General features: G+C 39.8%; 1 protein-coding gene across 8 annotated transcripts in view; it reads right to left on the bottom strand.

Moving 5' to 3' along the window:
* NBDY (negative regulator of P-body association) overlaps positions 1 to 20,150 on the bottom strand; it is a 96,966-nt gene that overhangs the window by 40,334 nt on the left and 36,482 nt on the right. The window contains exon 4 of one of the 8 annotated variants that reach the window (XR_009692039.1): positions 18,661 to 18,900. The exons of the other annotated variants lie outside the window; for them this stretch is intronic. The gene's annotated coding sequence lies outside the window, so the exon portion shown is untranslated. The remainder of the gene's footprint in view (positions 1 to 18,660; positions 18,901 to 20,150) is intronic. 8 annotated transcript variants of the gene reach the window in all.

Below are 20,150 nucleotides of genomic sequence, written 5' to 3'. Positions count from 1 at the left end.
AAATACCATATATTAAAACATATATATGAAATCTAGAAAGGTGGTACCGATGATCCTACCTACAGGGCAGCAAAGGAGACACGATGTAAAGAAAAAGCTTTTGGACTCAGTGGGAAAAATTGAAATCTTATCAAGAATCTTTTTCTGATCACAGAATTATTGAGATTAGAAATCAACTGCAAGGAAAATGAAACTGTAAAAACTACAAATACGTGGAGGGGAAGCAATATACTACTAAAACAATCAATAGATCACTGAAGAAATCAAAGGAAATTTTTTAAAATAAACAGAGACAAAAGAAAATGAAAGCACAATGATCCAAAAATCTATGGGATGTGGCAAAGCAGTTTTAACAGGGACGTTTATAGAAATACAACCTTACTTCAGGAAACAAGAAAAACCTCAAATAAACAACCTAACCTTATGGCTAAAGATACTAGGGGAAGAGAAAAAAACAAAACCTCAAAATAGTAAAGGGAAAGAAACCATAAAGATTAGAGAAGAGATCAAAGAAATAGAGATGGAGAAAACAACAGAAAAGATCAATGAAAGTACAATCTGACTCTGAAAAGATAAACGAAACTGATAAACCTATAGCCAGATTCATCAAGAAAAGAGGGAACAAATCAGTAACATTAGAAATGTTATTGAATTTCAATAGAAATGAAAAAGGAGAAGCTACAACAGACATCACAGAAATACAAAGGATCATAAAAGATACTACAAGTAACTATAAGTCAATAAAATGGACAACCAGGAAAAAAAATGGACAGATTCTTAGAAAGGTACAGTCGCCCAAGACAGAACCAAGAAGAACTAGAAAATATGAACAGACCAATCACAAGTACTGATATTGAAAGTGTGACTTTAAAATCTCCAATGAACAAAAGTGGCTTCAGAGGTTAATTCTCTCAAACATTTATGGAAGAGTTAACACCTACCCATCTGAAACTATTCCAAAAATTTGAAAATAAGTAATACTTCCAAGTTCATTCTATGAGGCTACCATCACCCTGATATCAACATGAGACAAAGATAACACAAAAAAGATAATCACAGGCCAATATCAGTGATGAATATGGATGCAAAGATTCTCAACAAAACACTGGCAATCCAAATCCAACAATACATTAAAATAATCAGACACCATGATAAAGTGGAATTTTCCTCAGTGATACAAAGATTTTTCAATATTTGCAAATCAACCAGTGTGATATACCGTATCAATAAACTGAAAAGCAAAAACCATATGATCATGCAAATAGATAGAGAAAAACCTTTTGACAAAATTCAACACCCAATCATGATAAACTCTCTAGAAGGCGGACACAGAGGAAACCTACCTCAACATAATAAAGGCCATGTATGACAAACCTACAGCTAACATCATATTCAATGGTGAAAAGCTGAAAGCATTTCCTCTAAGATGAGGACCAAGACAAGGAGACCACCCTCATCAGTTTTATTCAACAGAGTTTTGGAAGTCCTTGTCAAAGCAATCAGAGAAAAAGAAGAAATAAAAGTACTGCAAACTGGAAAATCAGAAGTAAAACTGTCACTGTTTGTTGAAGGCTTTAAACCATACACAGAAAATCCCAAAAGATGGCACCAGAAAACGAGTGGAGTTCACCAGTGAATTGAGTAAAGCTGCAGGATTTAAAATTAATACAGACAAATCTGTTGCTTTTCTATACACTAACAGTTGAAGATCAGACAGAGAAATAAAAGAAACAACCCCATTTACCATCACATCAATAACAGTAAAATGTCTAGGATTAAACTGATCTAAGGCCAGTACTCTGAAAGTAAGGCAAAGGCCAGTACTCTGAAAACTATAAGATTTCAATGAAAGAAACTAAAGATGACACAGACAAATGAAAAGATACATCATGCTCCTGAATCAGAAAAATCAATATTGTCAAAATAAGTAAACTACCCAAAACAATCTACAGAATCATTGCAATCCCTATCAAATTATCAATGGCATTTTTCACAGAACTGGAATAAAAACATTAAAATTTGTATGGAGATATGAAAGACTCTGAGAGCCAAAGTAATCTTAAGAATGAAATTCAGAGCTGGAGGAAATCAGGCTCCCTGACTTCAGACTCTACTACAAAGCTACAGCTATCAAAAGAGTATGGTACTGACATAGAAACAAAAAAATAGATTAATGGAACAAAAAGAAAGCTGAAAATAAACTCACACATCTATGGCCAATTAATCTATGACAAAGGAGGTTAAGAATATACAGTGCAGAAAAGACAATCTCTTCAATAAGTGCTGGGAAAACTGGACAGCTACATGTAAAAGAATGGAATTACACTAACACCCTACACGAAAATAAACTCAAAATGGATTAAAGACCTAAAGGTTGGGTGGAATATTATAAAACTCTTAGAAGCAAACCCAAGCAAGACACTCTTTGACATAAACTGCAGTAATATCTTGGGGAACCCACCTCCTAGAAAAATAAAAAGAAAAATGAAAAGAAACAATTTGGACCTCATTAAACTCACGAACTTTTGCACAGATAAGGAAATCATTAACAAACTATAAAGGAAAACCATAGAATGGGAGAAATATTTGCAAATGAAGCAAATAACAGGGATTATTCTCTAAAATTTACAAAGAGCTCATGCGGCTCAATAAACCTCATACACACACAACTCAGTTGAAAAAAAAAAAAAGAGCAGATGACCTAAAAAGATATTTCTGCAAAGAACACATACAGATGGCCAAGAAGCACAGAAGAGATGCTTAACATCACTAAAAATTAGAGAAATGCAAACCAAAACTACAATGAGAAAAACACCATTTATAGTTTGATAGGGTTTGCACTGTATCTGAGGATTGCTTTGGGTAGTATAGTCATTTTTGTAATATTGATTCTTTCGATCCAAGAACATGGTGTAGCTTTCCATCTGTTAGTGCTGTCTTCTATTTCTTTCATCAGTATATTATAGTTTTCTGCATACAGGTCTTTAGGTAGGTCTATTCCTAGGTATTCTATTCTTTTTTATAAATGGTGAATTAGATTGTTTCCTTAATTTCTCTTTCTGATTTTTCATTGTTAGTGTATAGGAATACAAGGGATTTCTGTGGATTAATTTTGTATCTAGTGACTTTACTACATTCACTGGTTAGATCTAGTAATTTTTTGGTTTCCTTCATCTTTAGGATTTTCTATGCATAGTATTATGCCATCTGCACACAGTGAGAGTTTTACTTCTTTTCCAATCTGGCTTCCTTTTATTTCTTTTTCTTCTCTGATTGCTATGGCTAGGGCTTCCAAAATAGAACTACAACAAAATTTTTCACAATTTGTATGGAAAAACACAAGACCCCAGACGAAGCAAGGCATGCTGCAGTTCATGGGGCCACAAAGAGTCAGACAAGACTGAGCAAACGAACAACAACAACAAAGCCAAAGCAATCTTGAGAAAGAAAAAGAGAGCTGAAGGAATCAACTCTTTTGACTTCAGACTATACTACAAAGCTACAGTCATCAAGACAGTAGGGTACTGGCATAAAAACAGAAATATACACCAATGGAACAAGATAGAAAGCCCACAGATAAACACACACTTATGGGCACCTTATCTTTGACAAAGTAGGCAAGATCATACAATGGAGAAAAGACAGCCTCTTCAATAAGTGGCGCTGGGAAAACTGGAGAGCTACATGTAAAAGAATGAAACTAGAACCTCCTAATATTACACCATACACAAAAATAAACTCAAAATGGATTAAAGACTTAAATGTAAGGCCAGAAACTATGAAGCTCTTAGAGGAAAACATAGGCCATACATTCCTTGACATAAATCATGCCAAGATCCTTTATGACCCACCTCCTAGAGTAATAGAAATCAAAATAAAGATATACAAATGGGACCTAATTAAACTTAAAAGCTTTTGCACAGCAAAAGAAACTATGAACAAGTTGAAAACACAACCCTCAGAATATGAGAATAGTAAATGAAAAAACTGACAAAGGATTAATCTCTAAAATATACAAGCAGCTCATCAGCTCAGTACCAGGATAACAGACAACCCAATCAAAAAGTAGGCAAAATCCCTAAGTAGATAAGCAGGCATTTATCCAAAGAAGACATACAGATGGCTAATAAATGTATGAAAAGATGCTCAACACTGCTCATTATTAGAGAAATGCAAATCAAAACTACAATGAGGTATCACTTTACACCAATAAAACTGAGAATAAAACTACCATATGAACCAACAGTCCCAGTACTGGGAATATACACTGAGGAAATCATAATTCAAAAAGACACATGTACCCCAATGTTCACTGCAGCACTATTTACAATAGCTAGGACATGGAAGCAACCTAGATGTCTACTGATAAATGAATGGACAAGGAAGCTGTGATACATACATATACAATGGAGTATTATTCAGTCATAAAAGAATGCATTTGAGTCAGTTCTAATGAAGTGGATGATCCTAGAGCTTATTATACAGAGTGAAGTAAGTCAGAAAGTGAAAAAGAAATATTGTATATTAACACATATATGTGGAGTCTAGAAACATGGTACTCACGAACGTATTTCCACGGCAGCAATGGAGACACAGACATAGAGAACATATTTTTGGACAGAAAGGAGGAAGGAGAAGGTAGGACAAATAAAGAGTAGCATTGAAACATATACTTTACTATATGGAAAATAGATAGCCAGTGGGAATTTGGTGTATGACCGAGGGAGCTCAAACCTGGTGCTCTGTGACAACCTAGAAGGGTGGTATAGGGTGGGAGGTGAGTGGGAGGTACAAGAGGAAGGGGACATATGTAGGCCTATGGGTGAAACATGTTGATGTATGGCAGAAACCAACACCATATTGTACAGCAATTATGCCCCAATTAAAAATCATTTAAAAAAAAAAAAACTACAATGACATATCACCTCATATCATATCACATATCACCTCACAACAGTAAGAATGACCATCATTAAAAAGTCTACATCATTAAATGCTGGAGAGGGTGTAGTCAAAAGGCAACCTTCTTTCACTGCTGGAGGGGATATAAATTGGTTCAGCCACAGTAGAGAATAATATGAAAGTTCCTCGAAAAACTAAAAACAGAGCCAACACATGCTATTGCAATTCCACTCCTAGGCATATATCCAAAGAAAAACATGGTTCAGAAGGATACATCCACACAGTGTTCTTTGCAGCCCTGATATGGAAGCAACCTAAATGTCCATCAGCAGAGGTATGGATAAAGAAGATGTGGTACACATATACAAGGGGATAATACTTAGCCATTAAAAAGCACAAAATAATGCCATTTTAAGCAACAAGACCTGGAGATTATCATACTAAATGAAGTAAGTCAGCCTGAAAAAGACAAATATATATTAGTATTATTGCTTATATGCGGAATCTTAAAAAAAAAATGATACAAACGAACTTATTTATGAAACAGAAACACACTCACAGACTTAGAGAACAACATTATAGTTATCAGGGGGAAGGGTGCAGGGCAGAGATAGACTGGGCATTTGGGATTGACATGTACACACTACTATATATAAAATATATAACCAACAAGGACCTACTGTATAGCACAGGGAATGCTGCTGAATATTTTGTAATAACCTAAATGGGGGAAAATGAAAAATAATAACTGCATGTTTATATATAACAGAATCACTTTACTATCCAACTGAAACACAACATTGTTAATCAACTATGCTTCAATATAAAGTAAAAGTTTTTAAAAAAGAAAAAAATTATAAAGGTAGCAAGAGAAAAATAGATTTATATACAAGGAACCCCTCATAAGGCTATCAGCTGATTTTTCTGCACAAACTTAACAAGGTGGAAGGGAGTGGCATGAAATATTTAAAGTGTTAAAACGAAAAAACTGCAACCTAGGATTATCTACCCAGCAAGATTATGACTTAGAACTGAAGAAGAGATAAAGAACTTCTCTGAGAAGAAATAAATAAGATTTCTTCTGTACTAAACCCACCATAGAAGAATGTTAACATGTATTATCTAAGTAGAAAAGAAAAGGCTTTAACAAGAAGTACCTAGACAAAATGAAAAATCCCACTACTAAAGGCAAATATATGGCAAAGACTGAGATTCCACCTCTTAAATCAGCCAGTATGAAAATTAAAAGTAAAAATAAAATGCAAAATCAAATATAACTGTAATAATCGTAAAGGGACAAACATAAATATGTAAAATGTAACATCAAAAACTTAAAGTATAGTGGAAGATAGTAATATTAATAAATTTAGGTCCTTTAGTACTTGCTTCAAGTTCAAGCACTTCCTGTTTAAAACAAGTAGATACAGTAATAGATAAACACATATGAATCCCATGGTAGGCACAAATAAAAAATCTATGATACATTCACAAAAACAAATGAGAAAGGAATGCAAGCATACCACTAAAGAAAATCATTGAATTACAAAATAAGAAAAAGGAAGAACTACAAAAAACTGGAAAAACATGTAACTAAATGGCAATAAGTACATAATATCAATAATTTTACATCAAAAGACATACATGCGTGTTAAGTTGCTTGAGTCATGTCTGACTCTGTGCAACCCTATGGACTGTAGCCCGCCAGCATCCTCTGTTCATGGGACTCTCCAGGCAAGATACTGGAGTGGGTTGCTGTGCCCTTCTCCGGGGGGTCTTCCTAATCCAGGGATCAAACAGTTGTGAAGGAATACGTTGGTGATGCAGGGGAGAAGAATAGATGGGTTAATGTTCTTACAGTGTAAAATAGTTAGGTGAAGGACTTCAAAGGAGGTGAAGCAGCTACTTGAGAAAAGGTTGAGTCTGATTAGACTTCAGGAGCGCTTCTACTGCAAGAGGTAAAAAAAAGGTTAAAGAAGAATTCACAATTTTCTCATTGGTGTTCACCAAAATAGCAGTGACCATAATTCAGTTCAGTTCAGTCGCTCAGTCGTGTCCAATTCTTGTGATCCCATGAATCACAGCACACCAGGCCTCCCTGTCCATCACAAACTCCCGGAGTTTACTCAGACTCATGCCTGATGGTGATGCCATCCAGCCATCTCATCCTCTGTCCTCCCCTTCTCCTCCTGCCCCCAATCCCTCCAAGCATCAGGGACTTTTCCAATGAGTCACCTCTTTGCATGAGGTGGCCAAAGTACTGGAGTTTCAGCTTCAGCATCAGTCCTTCCAATGAACATTCAGGACTCATCTCCTTCAGGATGGACTGGTTGGATCTCCTTGCAGTCCAAGGGACTCTCAAGAGTCTTCTCCAACACCATAGTTCAAAAGCATCAATTTTTCGGCGCTCAGCTTTCTTCACAGTCCAACTCTCACATCCATACATGACCACTGGAAAAGTCATAGCCTTGACCAGATGGACCTTTGTTGGCTAAGTAATGTCTCTGCTTTTTAATATGCTATCTAGGTTAGTCATACCTTTCCTTCCAAGGAGTAAGCATCTTTTAATTTCATGGCTGCAGTCACCATCTGCAGTGACTTTGGAGCCCCCCAAAAAATAAAGTTTGACACTGTTTCCACTGTCTCCCCATCTATTTCCCATGAGGTGATGGGACCAGATTACTCTAACAGATATGGGGTATCCCTTTGCCACAGGATCCAGATGCTGACTATAATACACTGTGGATCTATGGTGAATCCTGTTTAGGGGTGAGTACCCCAAGGGCATCCCCTATCTTTTCATATAGAGACAGGGAAAAATATGATAATTAGAATGCCCAAGTTTAGGTGGGTTCATCAAATTCTACCTTAAGGCCTTGAAAGCTTCATGATCCAGTTCTCCTATAAAACTGGGTCCAAATTGTTACAGCTGAGTAAAAATGTGGACATTTGGCCGTAAGAGAGAAACTGCAATCCAATATCAGCAACAACTAACCAGAGAAAACCTTGGTGTTGGTGCATTGTATGAGGTTTTAGAAAAATTAGGGCAACATAAAGTCTATCTAGATCTAGCTGAAACCCTTTTTCTGACATCAGAAACCATTTCTGAGGAATTCAAGCCTCGGAGCAGCATTTAAGATAGCTTTCTCAAACATGGATTTGGGAAAACTGCGATTTTTCTTTCGCAGCATTATGACATTTTAAGGTTAAAAGCTTTAGCAAGTGGATGCTGTCTTTCTGTGAGGAGGCATGAGAAAGAGAGCAAAGAAGCATATCATCTATATATTAAAACAAAGTAAAACCTCTATGGAGAGGGGAGGAGCCAAGATGGCAGAGGAATAAGACGGCGAGACCACTTTCTCCCCTACAAATTCATCGAAGGAACAATTCAATGTAGCGCAAACTTCACAAAACAACTTCTGATCGCTAGCTGAGGACATCAGGCGCCCAGAAAAGCAGCCCATTGTCTTCAAAAGGAGGTAGGACAGAATATAAAAGGTAAAAAGAGAGACAAAAGAGCTAGGGACGGAGACCCATCCTGGGAAGGGAGTCTTAATAGAGGAAGTTTCCAAACACCAGGAAACCCTCGCCCTGGCGGGTCTGGGGGAAGTTTACGAATCTTGGAGGGCAATCTAACTGGGAGGAAAATAAATAATAAATAAATAAACCCCACAGATTACGTGCCTAAAAGCAACTCCCAGCAGAAAAGTACCCCAAACGCCCGCATCCACCACCAGCAAGTGGGGGCGGAACGGAGAGGAGCGGGCGGCATTGTTTAGGGTAAGGACCAGGCCTGAGTGCCCTGAGGGCAATCGGAGGGAGCTTTTGTGAGATACCAATTTAAACTGTGGGACAGCAAAAGAGAGAGAGAAAATTAACCGGCCCGAACACACTTCCAGCCGTTCGCAAAACAAATGGTCTGAGCAAGTCCAGAGGAGCTAGCCAGCTGCGGACTGGCCCAGCCCCGCTGGAGGCAGGAGGCAGGGGGGAGGGGAAAGGGGCAAACTCGGCCCCAAAGACGGCATCCCCTACCACACTGCAAACAGGCCTCCAGTTTCTAACCAAAGACTTCCTGAGATTCTGGATGGTCGACATCCGCTGGGAGGGTCGCGGCTAAACACAGGACGCACACACCCGACCAGCGCGGGGGAAACTAAGGCTGGGGCCACGGAGGGGAGAAGGCGCACCGCACCCGGGGAGAGTGTGCCCATCAAGCTCCTGGCTGCCTGAGCTGCTCGGGCCGGGGAAGGCACAAAACGCAGGCGCGACCGAGTCCGCGCTTTTGTGGAGTACCCAAAAACTGGAACCGCACGCAATGCAGGGCATGCTCCATAGAGAGCAGCCGGGAGCATGAGCAGCATAGAAGGGGAAAGCAGCACCCCCCGCCCCCTGCCCGCAGCACTACAGGAACTAGCGAACCTGAACAAGAGACCACCTCCACCCGCCGATGTCAGGTTGGAAATTAGGCACTGAAGAGACCGGCAAACAGAAGCCAAAAAACAAAGGGAACCGCTTCAGAAGGGACCGGTGCAACAGATTAAAATCACTGTAGAGAACACCGACTACACCAGAAAGGGCCTATAGATATCGAGAAATGTAAGCTGGAACAAGGAGCTATCTGAAACTGAACCGAACCCACACTGACCGCAACAGCTCCAGAGAAATTCCAAGATATATTTTTGCTTTTTTTTTTTTAATTAACAAAAATTTTTTTTTCTTTTCTTTTCTTTTTTCTTTTTTCCCTTTTATTTTCTTTTAAAATCCCCTATTACTCCCACATTACTCCTTAACTTTCATTTTCATAGATTTTTATGATTTTTTAATTAGGAAAACAAATTTTTTTTCTTGTTTTTTTCTTTTTTTTTCTTTTTCTCTTATTTTCTCTTAAAGTCCTCTATTACTCCTCTACTACTCCTTAAGTTTCATTTTAATTTCACTATAACCTTGCAAAAAAAAAGGAGAAGCCCTATTTTTAAACCGAACTTCATATGTATTTCTAAAATTTTTTGTGTTTTTGTTTTTAACATTGTATTTTTAAGAGTCTAACCTCTACTCTAGATTTTTAATCTTTGTTTTTCAGTATGTGATGTAAATTTTGGACATTTAAGAAGCCAATATTCAGTTCCCATTTTTACTCAGGAGGGTGTTGATTACTCTCTCCCACTTTTGACTCTCTGTTTTCCACCTCAGAACACCTCTGTTTCCTCCTCCCAATCCAATTCTGTGAATCTTTGTGGGTGTATGGGCTACGGAGAACACTTTGGGAACAGACAACTGTGTAGATCTGTCTCTCTCCTCTTGACTCCCCCTTTGTCTCCTCCTGCTCATCTCTATCTCCCTCCTCCCTCTCCTCTTTTTCATGTAACTCTGTGAACCTCTCTGGGTGTCTCTCATGGTGGAGAATCTTTTCACCATTAACCTAGAAGTTTTATTATCAGTGCTGTATAGTTGGAGAAGTCTTGAGACTACTGGAAGAATACAACTGAAATCCAGAGGCAGGAAACTTAAGCCCAAAACCTGAGAACACCAGAAAACTCCTGACTACATGGAACATTAAGTAATAAGAGACCATTCAAAAGCCTCCATACCTACACTGAAACCAACCACCATCCAAGAGCCAGTAAGTTTCAGAGCGAGACACACCATGCAAATTCTCCAGCAACGCAGGAACATAGACCTGGGCATCAACATACAGGCTGCCATAGTCACACCTAACACATAGACCCATTTCAAAACTCATTACTGGGCACTCCATTGCACTCCAGAGAGAAGAAATCCAGTTCCACATACCAGAACACCGATGCAAGCTTCCCTAACCAGGAAACCTTGACAAGCCAATCGTCCAACCCCACCCACTGGGTGAAACCTCCACATTAAAAAGGAACCACAGACCTCCAGAATACAGAAAGCCCACTCCAGACACAGCAATCTAAACAAGATGAAAAGGCAGAGAAATACCCAACAGGTAAAGGAACATGAAAAATGCCCACCAAGTCAAACAAAAGAGGAGGAGATAAGGAATCTACCTGAAAAAGAATTTAGAATAATGATAATAAAAATGATCCAAAATCTTGAAAACAAAATGGAGTTACAGATAAATAGCCTGGAGACAAAGAATGAGAAGATGCAAGAAATGTTTAATAAGGACGTAGAAGAAATAAAAAAGAGTCAATTAAAAATGAATAATGCAAAAAAAAATGAATAATGCAATAAATGAGATCAAAAACACTCTGGAGGGAACCAAGAGCAGAATAAGGGAGACAGAAGACAGGATAAGTGAGGTAGAAGATAAAATGATGGAAATAAATGAAGCAGAGAGGAAAAAAGAAAAAAAGAATTAAAAGAAATGAGGACAACCTCAGGGACCTCTGGGACAATGTGAAATGCCCCAACATTCGAATGATAAGAGTCCCAGAAGAAGAAGACAAAAAGAAAGGCCATGAGAAGATACTCGAGGAGATAATAGCTGAAAACTTCCCTAAAATGGGGAAGGAAATAGCCACCCAAGTCCAAGAAGCCCAGAGAGTCCCAAACAGGATAAATCCAAGGCAAAACACGCCAAGACACATATTAATCAAATTAACAAAGATCAAACACAAAGAACAAATATTAAAAGCAGCAAGGGAAAAACAACAAATAACACACAAAGGGATTCCCATAAGGATAACAGCTGATCGATCAATAGAAACCCTCCAGGCCAGAAGGGAACGGCAGGACATACTTAAAGTAATGAAAAAGAATAACCTACAACCTAGATTACTGTACCCAGCAAGGATCTCATTCAGATATGAAGGAGAATTCAAAAGCTTTACAGACAAGCAAAAGCTGAGAGAATTCAGCACCACCAAACCAGCTCTTCAACAAATGCTAAAGGATCTTCTCTAGACAGGAAACACAGAAAGGTTGTATAAACGTGAACCCAAAACAACAAAGTAAATGGCAACGGGACCACACCTATCAATAATTACCTTAAATGTAAATGGGTTGAATGCCCCAACCAAAAGACAAAAACTGGCTGAATGGATACAAAAACAAGACCGCTATATATGCTGTCTACAGGAGACCAATCTCAAAACAAGAGACACATACAGACTAAAAGTGAGGGGCTGGAAAAAAATATTTCATGCAAACGAAGACGAAAGAAAGCAGGAGTCGCAATACTCGTATCAGACAAAATAGACTTTCAAATAAAGGTTGTGAGAAGAGACAAAGAAGGACACTACATAATGATCAAAGGATCAATCCAAGAAGGAGATATAACAATTACAAATATATATGCACCCTACATAGGAGCACCGCAATATGTACAGCAAACGCTAACAAGTATGAAAGAGGAATTAATAGCAACACAATAATAGTGGGAGACTTTAATACCCCACTCACAACTATGGATAGATCAACTAAACAGAAAGTTAACAAGGAAACACAAAATTAAATGACACAATGGACCAGCTAGACTTAATTGATATCTATAGGACATTTCACCCCAAAACAATCAACTTCACCTTTTTCTCAAGTGCACAAGGAACCTTCTCCAGAATAGATCACATCCTGGGCCATAAATCTAGTCTTGGTAAATTCAAAAAAATTGAAATCATTCCAGTCATCTTTGCTGACTACAGTGCAGTAAGATTAGATCTCAATTACAGGAAAAATGTTGTTAAAACTTCAAACATATGGAGGCTAAATAACACGTTTCTGAATAACCAATAAATCATACAAGAAATCAAAAAAGAAAATATGCACAGAAATGAAGGAAAATGAAAACACAACAACCCAAAGCCTATGGGACACTGTAAAAGCAGTGTGAAGGGGAAGGTTGATAGCATTACAGGCTTACCTCAAGAAACAAGAAAAAAGTCAAATAAATAACCTAACTTTACACCTAAAGCAACTAGAGAAGGAAGAAATGAAGAACCCCAGGGTTAGCAGAAGGAAAGAAATCTTAAAAATTAGGGCAGAAATAAATGCAAAATAAACTAAAGAGACCATAGCAAAAATTAGGAAAGTTAAAAGTTGGTTTTTTGAAAAAATAAACAAAATTGACAAACCATTAGCAAGACTCATTAAGAAACAAAGGGAGAAGAACCAAATTAACAAAATTAGAAATGACAATGGAGAGATCACAACAGACAACACTGAAATACAAAGGATCATAAGAGACTACTACTCGCAGCTCTATGCCAATAAAACAGACAACTTGGAAGAAATGGACAAATTCTTAGAAAAGTATAACTTTCCAAAACTGAACCAGGAAGAAATAGAAGATCTTAACAGATCCATCACAAGCAAGGAAATCGAAACTGTAATCAGAAATCTTCCAGCAAACAAAAGCCCAGGACCAGATGGCTGCACAGCTGAATTCTACCAAAAATTTAGAGAAGAGCTAACACCTATCTTACTCAAACTCCTCCAGAAAATTGCAGAAGATGGTAAACTTCCAAACTCATTCTATGAGGCCACCATCACCCTAATTCCAAAACCAGACAAAGATGCCACAAAAAAAGAAAACTACAGGCCAATATCACTGATGAACATAGATGCAAAAATCCTTAACAAAACTCTAGCAAACAGAATCCAACAACATATTAAAAAAAAAAATCATACACCATGACCAAGTGGGCTTTAACCCAGGAATGCAAGGATTCTTTAATATATGCAAATCAATCAACTCAATACACCACATTAACAAATTGAAAGATAAAAACCACATGATTATCTCAAAAGATGCAGAGAAAGCCTTTGACAAAATTTAACACCCATTTATGATTAAAACTCTCCAGAAAGCAGGAAGAGAAGGAACATACCTCAACATAATAAGAGCTATATATGACAAACCCACAGCAAGCATTACCCTCAATGGTGAAAAACTGAAAGCATTTCCCTTAAAATCAGGAACAAGACAAGGGTGCCCACTCTCACCACTACTATTCAACATAGCTTTGGAAGTTTTGGCCACAGCAATCAGAGCAGAAAAAGAAGTAAAAGGAATCCAGATAGGAAAAGAAGAAGTGAAACTCTTGCTGTTTGCAGATGACATGATCCTCTACATAGAAAACCCTAAAGACTCTACCAGAAAATTACTACAGCTAATCAACGAATATAGTAAAGTTGCAGGATATAAAATTAACACACAGAAATCTCTTGCATTCCTATACACTAACAATGAGAAAACAGAAAGAGAAATTAAGAAAACAATACCATTCACCATTGCAACAAAAAGAATAAAATACTTAGGAGTATATCTACCTAAAGAAACAAAAGACCTATACACAGAAAACTATAAAACACTGATGAAAGAAATCAAAGAGGACACAAACAGATGGAGAAACATACCGTGTTCATGGATTGGAAGAATCAATATTGTCAAAATGGCTATTCTAGCCAAAGCAATCTATAGATTCAATGCAATCCCTATCAAGCTACCAACGGTATTTTTCACAGAACTAGAACAAATAATTTCACAATTTGTATGGAAATACAAAAAACCTCGAATAGCCAAAGTAATCTTGAGAAAGAAGAATGGAACTGGAGGAATCAACCTGCCTGACTTCAGGCTCTACTACAAAGCCACAGTCATCAAAACAGTATGGTACTGGCACAAACACAGAAATATAGATCAATGGAACAGAATAGAAAGCCCAGAGATAAATCCACGAACCTATGGACACCTTACCTTCGACAAAGGAGGCAAGGATATACAATGGAAAAAAGACAACCTCTTTAAGAAGTGGTGCTGGGAAAACTGGTCAACCACTTGTAAAAGAATGAAACTAGAACACTTTCTCACACCATACACAAAAATAAACTCAAAATGGATTAAAGATCTAAATGTAAGACCAGAAACTATAAAACTCCTGGAGGAGAACATAGGCAAAACCCTCTCCGACATAAATCACAGCAGGATCCTCTATGACCCAACTCCCAGAATATTGGAAATAAAAGCAAAAATAAACAAATGGGACCTAATGAAACTTAAAAGCTTTTGCACAACAAAGGAAACTATAAGCAAGGTGAAAAGACAGCCCTCAGATTGGGTGAAAATAATAGCAAACGAAGCAACAGACAAAGGACTAATCTCAAAAATATACAAGCAACTCATGCAGCTCAATTCCAGAAAAATAAACGACCCAATCAAAAAATGGGCCAAAGAACTAATCAGACATTTCTCCAAAGAAGACATACAGATGGCTAACAAACACATGAAAAGATGCTCAACTTCACTCATTATCAGAGAAATGCAAATCAAAACCACAATGAGGTACCATTACATGCCAGTCAGGATGGCTGCTATCCAAAAGTCTACAAGCAATAAATGCTGGAGAGGGTGTGGAGAAAAGGGAACCCTCTTACACTGTTGGTGGGAATGCAAACTAGTATAGCCGCTATGGAGAACAGTGTGGAGATTCCTTAAAAAACTGGAATTAGAACTGCCATGTGACCCAGCAATCCCACTTCTGGGCATACACACTGAGGAAACCAGATCTGAAAGAGACACGTGCACCCTGATGTTCACCGCAGCACTGTTTATAATAGCCAGGACATGGAAGCAACCTAGATTCCCATCAGCAGACGAATGGATAAGGAAGCTGTGGTACATATACACCATGGAATATTACTCAGCCATTAAAAAGAATTCATTTGAATCAGTTCTAATGAGATGGATGAAACTGGAGCCTATTATACAGAGTGAAGTAAGCCAGAAAGATAAAGAACATTACAGCATACTAACACATATATCTGGAATTTAGAAATGTGGTAATGATAACCCTATATGCAAAACAGAAAAGGAGACACAGATGTACAGAACAGATTTTGGACTCTGTGGGAGAAGGCGAGGGTGGGATGTTTCTAGAGAATAGCATCGGAACATGTATATCATCTATAGTGAAACAGATCACCAGTCCAGGTCGGATACATGAGACAAGTGCTCGGGCCTGGTGCACTGGGAAGACTCAGAGGTAGAGAGGGAGGTGGGAGGGGGGATCGGGATGGGGAATACATGTAAATCCATGGCTGATTCATGTCAATGTATGACAAAACCCACTACAATATTGTAAAGTAATTAGCCTCCAACTAATAAAAATAAATGAAAAAAAAAAACCTCTATGGAACTTTATGTCTTTCAGAACAATCAACAGGATGTGTGAGGAATAAGGACACTCAGTATAACCCTGAAACATTACTGTCTAGAAAATTGATTCTGCTCCCAAGTAAAGGGAAAAAGCTATTGAGTACATACTTTCATTAGCTGGAAAAGTAAAGAATATGCTGGATAAATCCATTATGGTAAAGAATTTACTTCCAGTAGGAATGGACTTTAGTAATGTATGAGCATTATAGATCATAGGAATAACAATGTTGTTATCTCCATAAAGGTTGCAAAGTTCAAGACTCAGCTCTTAGGTTTTATCAACTGTAAAATGAGTGTTACCTTAGCAAGTACAAGGGATAATGAGGATTTCAACATTGTAAACTTCTTTCAATGGCTTAATGGAGAAGGGATTATTTATAGGATATTAATTAATGCTGGGAATGGATGATAGAGTGTTCCAAATGAATTTCAAGGTGAAGTTCTCTGTAATTTTTATGAAAATCAGTTGAATATTTTGCCAAAAAGAAAGTAATAGCTGATACAATAGTGAATAATAATTAGTGTTTATGCAAAAAAAATCCACAATAAATAACCTAACTTTATACCTGATGCAACTAGAAAAAGAACAACCAAAAAACAACATTAGTGGAAAGAAATCATAAATATCAGAGCATATATGAAGAAAACAATACAAAAGATAAAAGAAACTAAAAGCTGGTTCTCTGAGATAAAAAAATAATAATAAACCTCTGGTCAGACTCCTCAAGAAAAAAAAAAAAAAAGGTTCAAAAAATAAAAGTAGAAATTTAAAAAAAAGAAGTTACAATGGAAACCACACAAATAAAAAAATCATGAAAGATTACTACAAGCAAACATGGGAACGAAATACACAATCCAGAAGAAATGAACAAATACTTAGAAATGTACTCCCTACCAAGACTGAAACAGGAAAACAGAAAAACTGAATAGGTCAATGACAAGTGAAAATTTGATTTTAAAAACCAGCCTAGCCAGGCTCCTGGATATGGAGACAACAGTCTGTAAGTATACAGTGAAATGTGTGTTGTTCCCTTCACGCCCTTGGTCTTGGGAACCTAAAGGGAGCAGGGCATGACTTGAGGAGGCTCCTACTGGCTCACCTTTGGACTTTAAGAGCTCCCATAAGCATGACAGCTGTAAGGAATGCAAAATCAAGAGACGTTTTTGCAAGCCCTGAGCTCCTCTTGCTGTTTCATTGCCAAGTAACTCGTGGAACACCTTCAGTTTTATTTATGTTTGGTTCTTGGGGTTTTTCTGGAGGATGGCAGGGATCTCCACCACCAGAGAAGGGAGGAGATGTCAATGATGCAGGGAGGAGTGGAAACTGAACCACACTACTTACTGCTTTCTCCTACACCTGTACTTCTCCCTTAACCAAAGAGCAGAAGGGCAAGGACACTGAGGACACTAGGCCAGCTAAGAAGAGAAAGTGAAAGGCAGAGTGGGAAGCAGTAATTCACCACCACCGTGGCCATGCCACCTCCAAGCTCCAACCTGCAACTCTGCCTGCCCCTGGGCCCTGTGCAACGGCGCCTCATTGTGTCTCTCATGCAACATACATAAGGAGTGACAGGTAAACACAAGCTGCCTGGAGACCAAAGGACAGGCTGCCAGGCAGCCCCTTGTCAGGAGCAGTCCCTCTTGAGTCCCTTCCAGGGCTCTGGACCCATCAACCGACCAACAAACTAACCAAACAACTGGGCAGTAGGCCTGGCGGAACTCCAGAAGGCAAAAGGAGAGGCGTGGTCAAGTTCGGATGCCCTGAGCATGTCAGGGCTAAAGAGACCAGGGCATGCACGTGGGGCGCAGAAAGGCTGGGGAGGACTCCGGGAACTGTAGGTTAAAAGCGGGAGCTGAAGGGCACACATGAGAGGGATGAGGTAATAATCTCTGATGGCAATTAAAGGATGGTTGTGAGGGAATGCCCCTCACTCCCACAGGAAAAGTAAAATTGTTGGCGGGGTTGATGCTCCCAGGCACCCGCCTGACCCTGCCTTCAGGACACAGGGAAGAACTGAAAGGAAGGAGCTGAAAGTGGAGAGCAAACTGAAAGCACAAGAAAGAATCACAGTGGAGGTGAAGTGTGAAGGGGGTCTCCAGTGCACTGTGTCCCAAGTAGGTAGGTGGAACCAGCTGTGGCCTCCTAAGAGACAAGCTATCAGCCAGAGAAGAGCCATCAGTCAGGGCAGAGCCTCAGCCATGTAGGCAAGGGGCTGAACCCCGTCCAGAGAGAGGCCTGTTCTGCAATGCCCTAGTGCCCAACTGGGAAGTGGAAAGACAAACAGAAAAGGGGCAAGGAGGAAAGACAGGGAACAAGGAAGGAAGGGCAACCATCGGGTCCACTGAGACTTGGTGGAGTGGGTGCCAGCATGGGGGTTGGGGGTATGGTGGGGCCTGAGCAGGTGTGTTTTCAGGAATGTAACCCTGTGTGTGGGTGTATGCCCCAGTTCAGGACAGTAAGCTCGGGCAAAGGCAGGGGAAGGTGTGAAGTAATGCTGAGAGTAGGGATTCCACCACTTGCTGGCCCCAATCCCTGCCCTCCTTCCTTCCTCCCTGCATCTTCCCCAAGTAAGTGTCCCATGAGTCCTGATGTTTAATGCCTGGGAAAGATCCACCTCAGGTCCTACCTGACAGGAAGGTGGTGACTTTGGTTTTCGTGGGTTGTTTGCTGTGTGTTTGGTTTCTCTCACCAATTTTGAATGTTGGCCTACTTCCTGGGACAGCTTGGCGTAAGTAGAAGAATGTCTGAAACTGCCACTCCTCAGTTCTAAGAGTCCTTAAGATACTTCCAAGTGTGGGAAATCCCTGGGACGTGGATTTCCTTTCCTTTGGAGCTCCCTCCTGTTCGGGTTACACACCTAGGAAGACTTTAAAGGAGCAGAGAAAGGAACCATTGAGGAACTTACAAAAGAGACTCGAGATCACCTTCCACACTGGTCTCTTGTGAGGCACTGTGTGGCATGGGCACGACATCCTTAAACACTCACGCCACGGTGACCACTTGCTTTCCCTTGCACCCGCAGACCAAAACAATGTCCCTGGCCTTTTCCGTGAACAAAGACTGTGGCCCTGCCCTCAGCCACTGCAGCTGCACCCAAAGGTATCCCCCTGAGAGGGATTCAGGATGGGGAAGAGCAGGATACAGGGCCTGGATAGTTCAGATGTGGATCTAGGAGTGATTTCAATGGGCCCAGACTTTGGAACCTTCCCACACAGAGAATGAGATGTCTGTTTTCTGTGTATATATGTATGTACGTATGTATGTTTGCTGGCTTTTGCTGGCCTGGGGTGGGGGGAAGGGGGTGGGGGAGGGTTGGCATGGGGTGGGTGGTGGACTATCAGTAACCTTTCAGTGTTCCCCCACGTTTATAATTTTTCCCTCGCTGTTTTTCAACAAAATCTCCTAAAATAGGCTGGCTCCTTCCTCCCTTACCTCTGGGGAAACCCTTCCTCAGAGTTATTGGAGCAGCTGTGGCCCTGTGGCTATACACCTCAGGAAGGTTTCCAAATGAAAGGAAACTGTCAGCTTTCAGGTTGTGTATTTTCCTTCTTTGCACACATCCCAAAACTCTCTGGATAAAGGCCCTGATTCCCTTGTCATGCTTGCCGTGCCTGCTTTTGTGTGTGTGTGTGTGTGTGTGTGTGTGTGTGTGTGTGTAAGGGGGATCCATAATTCCCCTGGGGCAGGGGTGGGCTTCCAGGGTGAATACTAGGCTACTGTCAGGGTTTAGGTTGAGAAGCTGAGAGATCTACATGGCAAACCAATCCACCAAGCTCCCTTATTGCCACCTGACCCCTCCAATCCCCATGCCTGCCTCCTCTCTCCCTTCCCCCTAAACTCCACCTACTCCCCAGAGGATAAAAATTAATAAGATTGCTAATGGGGGGAGGGCACCTGGAAAGATTGAAGGTGACATGTGGACGGGCTCCTGGTGCAGAACTGGAGCCTGCGAGAGACTGGCTACCAAGGCCTGTGGCCAGTAAAGACTCAGATGGTAAACGTGTGGACAAATGTAGGCGAGGCCAAGTGGGACATTCCCAAAGATCCCACCTGTGTGAACCATGCCATCCCCCAAAGTCCCACCCATGGGCACAGAATGAGTGCTCAGAGGTACCA

The sequence above is a fragment of the Dama dama genome, chromosome X, assembly GCF_033118175.1.
Source record: "Dama dama isolate Ldn47 chromosome X, ASM3311817v1, whole genome shotgun sequence".
NCBI classification, from domain to species: Eukaryota; Metazoa; Chordata; class Mammalia; order Artiodactyla; family Cervidae; genus Dama; species Dama dama.
Note: the sequence above shows the minus strand (reverse complement) of the source record. Positions and strands in the feature narration are given on the sequence as shown.